The 12,016-nt window shown below is 43.5% G+C and overlaps 1 pseudogene; it reads right to left on the reverse strand.

The window, feature by feature from the left end:
- Window positions 1-7,819: 7,819 nt before the first annotated feature.
- Window positions 7,820-11,798, reverse strand: LOC121055322 (annotated as a pseudogene).
- Between the last annotated feature and the right edge of the window lie 218 nt (window positions 11,799-12,016).

A 12,016-nucleotide genomic window follows, 5' to 3' on the forward strand; every position in this document is an offset into this window, starting at 1 on the left:
CGCCTTCCCGCATGGCCGCTTCCCGCGCCCGCTCGCCGTCGCCGTGCCGCTGTGCCGTCGTCGCCGTGCACCGCGCTCGGTCGCGCGCCACGCGCTGTCGTCGGACGCCGGTCGTCGTCGTCGCGCCGTCGTCGTCGTCGCGCCGTCGTCGCCCGCTTGTCGCCGCCCGACGTCGTCGCCGACGCCGTCGTTGCTGCGCCGTCGCCGCCTCCCCGGCTGAATGCCGCATCCCATCCCCCTCTCCCTCGCGACGTCGTCGCTGAGCTCCTCCGCCCGCCGCGCTGCTAGCTGACTCACCGCCGCGCCGCCCCGATCCCTCTCCCTCTCGGCCGTGTCTCCACGCCGCCGTTCCCCACTTCGTCGCAATCGTCATCTTTGCGTCGCCGTCTTTCCCTCCCGCCGCTCGTCGCCGCTCCGAGCCGCGCCACCCCATCGCTGTCTCCGCCTCCTCGCGTCGACTCGTCGTCGCCGTCCTCGTCACCACCTTCGCCATCGCCGCCTTCCCCGTCGCCTCGCGCCAGCGCTCGCCGACGCCGTCGTCGCCCTCCCGTCGCGCCGTCGTCGTCGTCCTCCCCGAGCCGCCGCTGTTCTCCCTTCGGCGTCGCCGCTCCTAGCGCCGTCGCCAGCTCTCGCGTGGCCACCCACTGGGTCGCCGCCGTCCGCCGCATACCCGCCGGTCCGCGCCGCCGTCCGCCGGTCGCCGCCTGCCGCGCCGTCGCGCCGCGAGCCGCGAGCCGCGCGCTCTGCTCCCTTCCTCTCTGTTCCTCTCTCGCTGACGAGCGGGACCCACTCGTCAGACGCCACCCCGCCAGCCCCTTCCTCTCTCTCCTCCCCGGGCCCGCGTGTCAGTCTCTCCCTCTCCCCTTCTCTCACCGACAGGTGGTCCCCACCTGTCAGCCGTCAGTTTCCTCTCTCCTCGCTGACGTCAGCAGCCCCATTAATTGCGCAATAATTGATTTAGGACTTTTCTGTTTAGCTAAAAAACCCAGAAAAATTCTAAAATTCATAAGTAATTCATCTAGTCTCCGTTTAGGTCCATTCAAGTTTCATTAAATCCAGAAAAATGCCAAGAATCCATTAAAAATAGTTTCTTTCTCTGTTTCAGTAGTTTTATAGCCTGTTTTGTTTGTTTTGCCTTGTTTGTCGTAGGTTTTGACCCCGTCGCAGCGCCGTTCGTTCTCGAAGTCGTCGCCGAAGTTCCTCGTGGGTCTAAGCAAGGCAAGTGGCACCCTTCTTTGATCATATTGAACCTATGATTATAAAATCCCCCGCTTTTACATTCAAACATGCATTGTATTCAAATGTATTTACTTTATTTATCTATTGGGCATTTACCTATATATCCGTTGATTCCCATTTATTATTGTCATCCCAGGGTTAATTTGACTAGAATTAGGGTTAGTCAATGCTTAGCCATGCTTAGTTCAACTAGCTCACCAATTATTATTTAATTACTGTTACACTTTGATAGACCTTTAATGGTTGCTACCATTATTCATTTCCCGAGGTGGATTAATACAACTAAAATATTGCTTATGGTGGGCTGTGGGTGCATGGTTTTGAGAGTCGTGCCCATGGCAGTTAAGGACCGGTTCTCAGGAAACCCTGAAGGTCTTACACGTACTAACCACAAGCCAGAATGGGCAACGGTGAGACTCGTAATCTAGCTTGTCCCTATTCGACGTACCCAGGCAAGGGTAGGCGTGATGGAGTATGGACGGGCAATCGTGGTGTAACGAAAGCTTCTCCTGTTTCTGGATCTACCAAGGCACAAGAGGGGACTGCCCGACTTGGTGTAAAGGAGGGGGTGAAACCTGAAGTGTGGTGCGATTGTCTAGGGAGGGCAAGGTGAAAGGTCTTATCATGGTTTCCGTACTGAGGTATCGTGGTGATACGTTGGGGCATGGTAACATGCTTGGCAGCCATGTCTTGTGGGTAAAGTTGTACACCTCTGCAGAGTAAAACTATTCGAATAGCCGTGCCCGCGGTTATTGGGCGAACTGACAGACTCACTGGGATTAGTTGAACCTCTTTAATAATTTTATTAACCTTGGAACTGGTTTGACCCTGCGCAATGTGGTGTAACGTTGGCAGTGGTTTGGGTCTGTCGCAACGTGGTTTAACGTTGGGCAGAGGGTTGACCCTGTCGCTACGTGGTGTAACGTTCGACAGTGGTTTGGGCCTGTTGCAACGTGGTGTAACGTTGGACAGTGGATGATTATTTTAAATGTTACTTTACTTTTATTTCAGTTTATTCTATTTACTGTTTTGCTAAATTACTGCAGCTTTTGTGCAATTTAACCTTAGCCTATCCTTGTTACCCTATTGCATTCATTATTCTCCTCCTCTTGGGTGTTACTTGTTGAGTACGGTGGTTTGTACTCAGCCTTGCTTAATTTTTTCCCCCACCAGAGCAAGTGCCAGAGCCTGTGTCAGAAGAAGGTTGTTCCGAAGGTTGAAGTAAGGTTCAGTCCGCCGTCGAGAGTGCCTGTGGTGTGGAGCCGTCTTCGCCAGCTGAAGCTGAAGATTAGATGGTTTAGTTTGTTTTCCTTTTCCGCTGCATTTCGATAGATAATTGTTTCTTATTTGTTTTTAAGTCGTGGAACTGTGTATTAATTTGTCATAGTGTGTACTCGGGCTGATGCCTGGACCGAGATTCAATACATGCTATTGTTCAGAAATTTGGTGTAAATTTCTGGGCGTGACAATTTTAAATTTAGCTTTCCTTGATTTTTATTTCAATGTGTATTTTCTTTAAAAGCTTTATTCCATTAAGAAAGCTTTACTTCAAAAATAAGTTCCAATTTAAAAAATTCTTGTGGACCTACATTCTTTCATAAATCAATATTCTTTTTTCCTTCTGTCGGAGGCTGAGTTGCTCGAGCGGGAGTTCGGTGAACCCCTTTTGAGTTCGTCCCACGAGTGTAGAGTTGGGTCCACGAAAACCTTGTGATCAAGAAAGAATGCGAGGAGAATTATACAGGTTCGAACTGTCGGAAGGCGTAATACCCTACTTCTGTTGCTTGGGCACTATCTATAGGGCAGAGCCTCCTTTTATAGTAGGAAGGGGACACCACAATTGCCAGAATTTTACTAACTCTTAGTCATAGGCTATCATCGTGCCTCTACTAAGAGCCCCCAGTCACGTTTGACTGGTCGCCGCAGCGCTGTGCTGGCGCCACACCACCCTTGCTCAATCCCCGTCCGTTAGAGAGTAGGTGGCGTGGGCATCTGTTCTGTCCTCGCTTGATCCCATCAGCTGGTGAGTTGGCGGAGGGGGCAACCACGCCTCTTCATGCTCGGTCCCATCGGTCAGTGTCTTGGCCTTGGGACCGGCGACCATTTTGGACAATGGGGTAGGCGCCCTCTCTCTCCATAGCAATCCATCGCATTAAATGCGTAGGCGACGGAGCGGGAGCAGACACCCTAAAATGACATGGGCGTCATTGTCCTGCCAAGGATACCTGCTCCCTCCCAGCCTCTTTTTCTATGGGGGCCAATAAGGGACGCATGCGCACCTGCACTGCATTTAATGTGGTGCAGGCGCACGCCCTCGCCCATCATGCAGGTGGCGCGTGCTCCAGACCCTCTCCCATCGCAATAAATACGGTGGTTGAGTTTTCAGGGCTGCACCCCCTGCTATATGGGTCCCACAACACCTTAGGGGTGCACCCCAGGGGTCGGGGGCGCCCCGACCCTTCCGTCCGGCTAGCCACCCTTGGAGCCCGACCTTGGGGGCACGCGTTCCCTGAGGTCCGACCCCCTTCCCTTTCGGGCCAAGGAGTCTCTGGGCCCACGGCTGCCACCCGCCAACCTCGTGGGGATACCTCGGGCCCATATCTCTGACACCTTCTAAGTAAAATTCCAAATCCCTCCACAAATCTCTAGTTAGAATTATTTTCAAATATCAATAGAAAGTCCACTAATAACTCCTTTGTTATCCGTTTAAAATTATTATTTGAAATTTATATTCTTTGATTCATTCAAATAAATTTCAAAGCTTCATATCATTCCAAAAGCCTGTAGTTTAATTTGGGACTGTTCTCCAAATTTATGAATGAAATCCATCCCTTGATCTCTATAAAAATTACAATAGGCTAAAACCCCTTTCTCTGGCCCATTTTTTTTCCTACACGGTCCTTGTCATTCAGCCAACTGGCCCAGCCCCCCTACTCCCTCCCTTGAATTTTTTTATTTTTAATTTTATTTTTAAAAATATTTATAGAACTAGATTTTCTTTTTTTAAGAAATACAAATCTAACCTCCTCGCACTTGTATAAAACGCCCTATAGAAGGGCGCGGTGGCCTACATGGCACACAACAACTCGGCAGCCGACGGCCATTGACAGGGCGGTGGTTTTTTGCGGTCTAGCCCCTTGGGGGCTGACTGCAAAAACACCGAGCATGCCCGGTAGAGGTCGGGGCTACCTTTTTTGCAGGCAGCCCCCATGCCACCCTCTACCATGGTGTTTTGGGTTAGGATGAGGTCAGTTTTTTTTTCATGTTAGGTTTAGGGTTAGTTTTGGCTTAGGTTATTACAGGAGATTAGGTTTTGGTTTAGGGTTAGTTAGGGGCAATGTTTACGATAGTTGTTGTGTTCGGTTAAGCTTCTTTAGGTAAATAGTCTGTGAAAATCTAACAAAATGTCATTGACAAGCACTTAATTCTAAGAAATGCCATCGACGAGTGAAAGTTCCAGGAAATGCCATCGTCAAACAAATTTGTCTAAGAAATGCCATCGTCGTTAGGGTTCCGTTAGCATCTCTGTTAACTTCTATAGTGTGAACATTGTATTTAACGACAAAAATGGATGGAACCCTAACGGCAACGATATTTCTCAGACAAATTCATTTGCATGATGGCATTTCCTAGAACTTGCACTCATCAATGGCATTTCTTAGACTTACATGTTTGTCAGTGGCATTTTTTAGATTTTCTCATAGTCTTTTGTTTATATTAACACACTATTCACCAATGTTTTGTCAATTATTATTGATTGATGAGATCTGTTCTACTCTATTGGGCTAATTAATTAATTTATTAAGTCAAAAGATAAAAAAAATAGATACGAGGCGTGAGAACTCATGTTGTGAACCATCGATTCGAAAACCCAAATTGTTATACCATGGGAATTAATTTTCATGGAGTATTTGAGAGTTTATAAACCAAAGGAGTTGTACTAATATGAACTATTATTTTTATTCATAAAATCTTGCATGGATATATAAGATGCTTGTAATGTATAATGTAATAGTTTAATTTTATTTTTAGAAATCGTGAGTCCGTATGTCGATATGAACACATGCACAACATTTGCATGAAGCTATTGGACTCTCCTGTAGGTGCTAAACAAAGATACGGTACACCGAGAAATTATCAATTTTTTTAGTGATAGTTCGAGTGCTAAGTAGTTTAGAAAGGGAAAGGCTACTATTGAAGTTGAGGGTTGCAATTGTGAAAAGTTTTTGGTTTGTGAATAAACCTCACGTATTATTGCAGAAGATATAATCGTTTAGACCGGACTGCGTGGAAAAAACTTAAAGACTTAAACTCAAATAGGACCATACAACAATTGATATGACATTGCATGTACTGGAAAAAAAATTCATGTCATTGGGGAATGGGGTCCATATGGAGCCTGCGAGGTCACATCATTATACCCATATTGATTATTGGAACTCCTCCTCTCGCATGTACTCATTATGTGTTTCGGCTTCAGTTATTTTTCTTGCCATTGTACTACGGAATGACATCGTCGATCCATGTAGTGCGCATATTCTTTGATTCCCGTAAGAAATAAGATTTGCTCCAGAATGATGTTACCAATGTTAACGAGACACCATACGTAATGTTCAATTGTAATAGTTCTGACTTACAGTGTGGTTGTTGAGTATGTTTGGACAAAGGAAACATCTTCTTCCGAACGTCTCGGGTTGAAAAGATGTACTAACGTGACAACGATCATCACAACCACATTTTGGACATCCAGACCATTTTGGTATGCCGAACGGATTAAGCCTCCAATCCATGCTAGCAGACTGCACATGTCATACGTCCTCCATTCATGCTTGAATGAGTTGAGGTGTCGTTTCAAGTTGAATAATTGTTACACCTACCAGAGTAGATCTCTCTATCCATCCACCGTACGAATGCACATTTTCTTTATTCTTCCTGCTTGAAATGTATAGTTAGAATCGATAATGTAAATTTGTATATGGCATATGTTAAAACAGGGTTATTCGAACTTTTCAAGGAAAAATGGTACTTACCATGAAATGATCCTCATCTATGTTAGGACAAATGAAGCATTGTTGTCCGAGAGTTCTTTGTGTTACAGATCTAACAACCTGGCAAGGTCACCACAAAGACACTCAGGACGCTCGCTCCGGCCTCCACATTGGTAGTCTATTAGGATTGACCCACCACTCTGACGCTTTTGCTACCATACGTCGTTTGTGTTTAGCATTCCTTCTCCTATAGTCAGATATTGGTTCACTTTGTGGATATGGACGTGTTCCATCACGGTGGAGATTCTCTCCGTCCACCCACTGAATGAAACTACATACTGGATTAAAATACTACAAAATATCAGAAGGTAGCGACCAAATAATGTCTTGGGAACATATGAAGTTGAGGTTGTTGTTGTGTAATAAACATACATTAGTCAAGTTTAGGCATTGGAAGAATCTCCTCCCCCAAATTTCACTATCCAAGGAGGCCATTAGGATTAAAGTACTACAAATGGTATGCTTTTAAAAAGGGTCATCAACCGGTCTTCTATTGGAGATACAAATATCGGATAGACATACCCTAGGCACAAGATATTGTTAAGTATTTGCCCAACCTAAATGAGACCCAAGGTACTATTATATTCAGGTAAATAACCACTTAGCTCAATCTATTGATTAAGCCTTATGGCATTTTGTTGGACAAAGTAATCTATCGATTTATTCTTCAACTTATTTTGATACTATTGAATCCGCAGGAATCACTCGGGTGAGTACCACTCTGACTCAAAGCACTCGGGATGGGACCACTCGGGATAGGTAACTTTCTGAGCATGTCTTAGGATGTAAGTTTTATTGGATTCTATGTTAGTTGTACTTATCTAAGCATAGAATAAGGAGCTACACCTATTAAGTGCATTGATTCAATGCTCCCAAGTTTTTTTTTTAAATATAGTCTTATTTGACTCTGTTTAATTGTTTCTCATTTAAGCATAAGGGGATACACCTAATAGATGCATCTGAATGTAACAGCTCAAGCTTTTCCCTAGCTTAAATAGTAATTGAGGAGGAATAAAGAAATTATTTTTTGCTTAAGTCAAGAGTTAACAAATTGAAAATAAAATTATTTGAATAATTGCACGCAAGGATCAAGAATATTTTTGATATATTTGTTGTGCCAAACCTGATTAACATGATTTATAGTAGAAATTCTAGATTAAACATTTTCTGAACTAAAGTTTCAAATAAAGTTGTTTAAAGTTTAATTAAGTTCCACGACCGTTTCTCTCTCTTTTTTCCTTGGTCATGGGCATTCCTTCCTTTTTGGGCCCAAGATGGTTTTCACGCGTGTTGGGCAAAATCCAAGCCACCAAAGCCATTGTAGCCATGCACCCTCGTGGCCTGCCGCCGCCTCCTGTGCATCCTCTCCCCTTTCCTTCCCTTTCTTTTTTTCTGTTCATACCAAACCTTCCGATTTATTTGTTCCCTAGCTATATAAGCAAACCCAAGGGGGCTGTTTTTGTGCCCTTTTGTCACCCAACTGCCGCCTCCTGTGCACCGCCACCACACCACCAGCCACCGCACCAACCACCTCATGAGTGATCCACTGATGAGTGATCCACTATAGTAATATTTATGTTCTTGAGATGATGTGATGTGCGGCCATAAACTTGTTTACGAATAGGAAGAAATCCCATCCCATGCACTTCGCTAGGTTTTTCTTCATCCAATACTTTATGTAGAGTGCCACCTTTCTATGCAGCTCTTCCCTGATCATTTTGTGCCAATCCTGATTGTTCTTCAACAAGGTTCTCCAATTGAGCCTACAAGTGAATAATGCATGCATTCTGACAAGTACAGATACTAATGACTCGATACTAAAGAAAAGATTGTGTGTATGTAGCATACCACATGTTCATCTTTATCACTGCCCCCTTTTTTGTGAATTGTTAGGTAAATTTGTGCTATGTGTGGTTGCTTCTTATTTGGATCATCTTGTCTCTAAACATGGAAGGTGTTGTTTAAAAAAAAAAGAAAATCAATATAGTGGTTCTTTGGATCTCCTATTTTACTAGAACCAAATATATAGAGGTAAATATAGCCTACTTAGAGGCAGAGGCAGCCATTATGGATTCCATCCCAATTAGGATTGTAATGACATGTTAATTAAGCAAGGATCTACAAGTTAAAATCTAGCAGAAGCCAACTGTATAGTAAATTCATAGACAGTAACTAGTAGCAATCAGCTATGCATCAGCACCTCCGAATACGACACATGGTCAAATAAGAGAGGTTAACTCAGCAAAATATTCCTTCTAAAATTTCAGTAAAAATCCTTCTAAAGCGTTTTATATAAAAAGTAATCTCTGATTCACCTCATACAAAAAACCATATGGAATAGAATATAACAGAACATACTCACCAAGTCCTCAGACCAACAAGCATAACTCTTTTGGTCCTGCTAAGTGGGGTGTTCTTCAACATTGCATGACTTCTTTTGTTCTTCTCACTAAGGATCTATTATAAAAACAATGCATTATTGATGAATTCACACCTCCTCAACTCTTTAACACTAGCACAATATGTAAGTGAATGAGGTTACATTACAAATCTTTTTGTATAATTATTACCTTTCCTTTCTTTGACTTCCAATAGTTGACAAATGTTTCCCGTTGGTCTTTCTCTATATCCTCTAGACAAAGCTAATAGAGAGAAGAAAACTTCTTTCTTAGGATTAAACCATTTTTTCTTCAGTGCTGCCTTGAATCGCTTCCAATCTCTTCCAATTGATTTTAATATCTATTTCTCACATGAATGAGGGTACAAGAACTTTGTATAAAATTATATAGGAACAATGAATTAAAGAAAATGTTAGATCATATCAATAAAACATAGATGTTTTGTTAGGTGTGCAGAATATAATGACTAGAAAGTGAGTAGTAATTAAACAAAATCAACACATTTTATTTATACAATCTTTAGCATTAGACTGACTTGTATAAATTGGAGTATTATCAAATCTTCTTTGTTCTCTTTGACTTTTCTCGAGGCCTTCTTATCTAATGGACAATAGCTTCCATTTCTTGCTATTGTGCCCAAAAATTGTCCCAACTACCCAGCTTCTGCCCTGATGGTTGTTCTAGTTTGTTGCATTTTACAACTATGTGTTTCCCATCTGGAAGATCTCAAACATACAGTAACATCCATGTATAAAAATAGCATGCTTTCCCAAATGTTTTCAGTTTTCTCTAAAAAATAGGATTAGACTAATTTATCCTAAGATGTTGCTAGGTCCACCTGTCATACGCAATTACGCACACTCATAACCAAAAGAATATGCACAACTCAGGATATTCCTATCGCTCCTTGTATCTCTCTCTTTGACCTGGGTAGGGAAACAACCCGAAAAAAAAAAATCCCCTGATCTGCCATGCCGAAAAACGCCCTAATCTTATCTGCAGCGCCGCCACCATCTGTTAGCTGCCATCAAGTCATCATCCCTCGCTATCCGCTCCTCCGTCATTGCGGCTCAAGTCCAGTTGCCGTCGGGTCGCCGGAAAGTCGCGCTTCCTCGCTCCCATGCCATCAGCCAGGTAACTAAAGGGTTCTTGACCTTGTTTAGAGTTTTTGGCCTAAAGGGAAAGGGGGTGGGGAGGGGGGGGGGGAGCAGGCAGGAAATATTCCAGATGCATGTTAAGCATGGACTATATGATTAGTTTGAGAATTACATGTTGTTTTCTCAAATACTAAAATTGATGATGTTCCTATGTAAGTACAGTACTACAAATCCTGGCTGCTAGCTAGTATATGTAACCTGTTACATAACAGTAGTTTTGTTCTCTTAATTAGTATTTCTTACCATCAACCAATTACTATTTAGTTTTTTATGGCTGAAAAAAAATCATTTTGAGTTTTCAATTGTCATGTGGTTGTTCATGTTGCTATAGATTATATTCATTTATCCAGAGTTATTCTGTCAGGCCCAACCACTTCACCGATGTCTGATCTACCCATCTATTGCTCCGCAATTTGTCTGATATAGCCATCGTATCCACTAGATCCCAACATCACGCTTCCAGGTGTGGTTAACCACACATCATATATTTGCAAGATATAGCGTAAATAATGAATTTGTATGTGTTACATGTTATGATGAAACATATTCAAAACGTTTGGTACATCGTCACAAGTTCTCTTTCATGTGACGTCGTCGTTTTCTACCCCCCAAGCCATGGGTTTTAGTACAACTGTATTTCTTTTGATGGAACCAAAGAACATAGACCAAAGCCTATTGCATATTCTAAAACTGCAATTCTTAGTAAAAAAAATAAAGGCAATTAATGATTTGAGAAGTCGGAAACATGGAAATGTGTCAGTGGACTATTTTCTTTGCTTTGTTGGGAGTCCAATTTACTACGCCACTATTGTGACTTTACGTCATGAACACAAAAAACATATATGCGACTATGGAAAAAACTAATCGCACATACACACACGAGAGGTTCAAGTAGACGATGTTCGAAAAGCCTCGGCTTTGTATTCCTCATTAATCTTGAGTTTTACAGGATAGGGGTATGGGCTTTTATAGCCCTAGAGGACCTCTTGTACAATCACCCAAATGCCCATGGGTAGTCTAAGGGTACAAGGGTAAAATACGTAGCTTCGTGGGGACCACCATGCCAGCTATTTTCAGTACTCGAGTGCACTTGAGTGCTGGTCCCCAGGCATCTTGATGAGAATATTTCTTGGAGTCGTGATGAGCAAGTCTCCGTATTTTTACTTGGACCAGATGGCCGAGGGGGTGCTAGTAGTATCTAAGTGCCAAACTCAAATACCAAGGCATCTTGGTCAAACATGCCACGAAGGCATGATGCTTGAACACCAAGGCATCTTGGTCAAACATGCCACGAAGGCATGATGCTCAAATACCTAGGCATCTTGGTCGAACATGCCATGAAGGCATGATGCTCGAATACCAAGGCATCTTGGTCGAACATACAACAAAGGCATGATGCTCGAACATCAAGGCATCTTGGTCGAATATGGTTTCGTGGCTCGCTTTGGGCGAATAGGATGGGAAGGAGGGGCCCGTACCAACAAGCCCCTCACGCGTGAGGTTGAAAACTCGCTTTGGCTGAACCCGTGCCTCTTCAAAGTATCGGGCTCGCCTTTCCCCTATTCAGCTGAAACGAGCCTCAAGCTGCTTCGAGGGAGGACGCCGTACGCCCTGGTCGAAAAAAAAACCACTTTTTTCGATAAAAATTATTATTTTTATTTTATTATATATATATATACATATTTATGTTATTTATTTTATTATCATTATTACTTATAATTATTAATTTGTTTTATCTTCTCGGGAATCGAACCGTCGCACTCTCTCACCTGGGGGTCCCCTATAAAATGGGTGGGGGGGGGGCGCTTCTTGCGAGGAGCCCTACCTGCCTCTCGCGCTCTTGCCTCTGTCGCTCCTGTTTTCGTAGTTTTCGAGTTTGACTGCCCTAGCATCCGCAACCTCGCGCTCTCGTTGGTACCCTCCATCTTTCCAATATGAAGAACACCAATCTTCATGCTTCCTGGGGCAAGTCTAAATCTTTGGCTTGCTCCTCTCGCAGTAGCAGTCGGTTGCTCGGTCGGACTAGCATGGATTCGAGCATTTTGTCTCGAATGATTAAGCTGAAGCAGATTCGGAACGCGGATGATGTTATCCTTCCTTATAATGAGGAGTTTCCGGTTACTACTCATGCTGGCTGTACGGTTGTCTTTCAATCCTATTTCGATGCTGGATT

This window comes from Oryza brachyantha, chromosome 9 (assembly GCF_000231095.2).
Source record: "Oryza brachyantha chromosome 9, ObraRS2, whole genome shotgun sequence".
NCBI classification, from domain to species: domain Eukaryota; kingdom Viridiplantae; phylum Streptophyta; class Magnoliopsida; order Poales; family Poaceae; genus Oryza; species Oryza brachyantha.